At 37.7% G+C, this 703-nt stretch overlaps 1 protein-coding gene across 1 annotated transcript in view; it reads right to left on the reverse strand.

Annotated features, from left to right (window-relative positions):
- Positions 1-703, reverse strand: part of LOC137647268 (Y+L amino acid transporter 2-like) — a 99,530-nt gene extending 98,827 nt beyond the window's left edge. Inside the window, exon 1 of the mRNA XM_068380664.1 lies at positions 556-703. The gene's annotated coding sequence lies outside the window, so the exon portion shown is untranslated. The remainder of the gene's footprint in view (positions 1-555) is intronic.

The raw sequence follows: 703 nt of genomic DNA on the forward strand, positions 1-703 counted from the left end.
GCCTAGCTAAGCACATTAAAATGCATCAGAAACATTCATTTTGCTTTATTTGGGCTTTTCATAATGTTCACTGTTATCAGAAGGGAAAGTTCCGTATACCTCATAGTATCATCTATAAGTCATGAGGTCGTAAACAAAGTTCTTAATCTAACATGTATCAGAGGGATTTATGTGCTTATCAAATTAGCAACTTCAACCATTCGATGATAGGCCTAGTCAGCAGATAACAAATTTCCTTTCAGATATCCGGATTCTTACTTATTGGACACAATTATTACTGAGTTTTCTTGTAAATACAACCAAACCTAATGACGGTTAATCCGGAAACAAAATATTAATCTAGATAGAATGACGTTGGTGAACCGTATGTGCTTATGAGTATAGCCGCGTGTCTTTCAGAGAAGAGAGCACATGTGCTCTTGATAGAAGATTTCCCGTATACAAAATAAAATAGATTTGTGGGAATTAGACTGAAAGGTCTTGATTGTTCAATTCGTAAATAAACACTAGCTCTTTAATTACACAAACTACAACCACAATGTTGCAAGCACTTACCTTGCCTAACTTTAAGGAAACAAAGTTCACTCAGCCACGGGAAGGAAAGAGCTCTCGTACAACCTCACATTCCCACTTCTCACACCCAACTAATGTAGAACTTTTCGATTCGGACTCGGTCGACTCGAAGCTCGAGACTCGAGTGAGT

Source organism: Palaemon carinicauda, chromosome 9 (genome assembly GCF_036898095.1).
Source record: "Palaemon carinicauda isolate YSFRI2023 chromosome 9, ASM3689809v2, whole genome shotgun sequence".
Taxonomy (NCBI): Eukaryota; Metazoa; Arthropoda; class Malacostraca; order Decapoda; family Palaemonidae; genus Palaemon; species Palaemon carinicauda.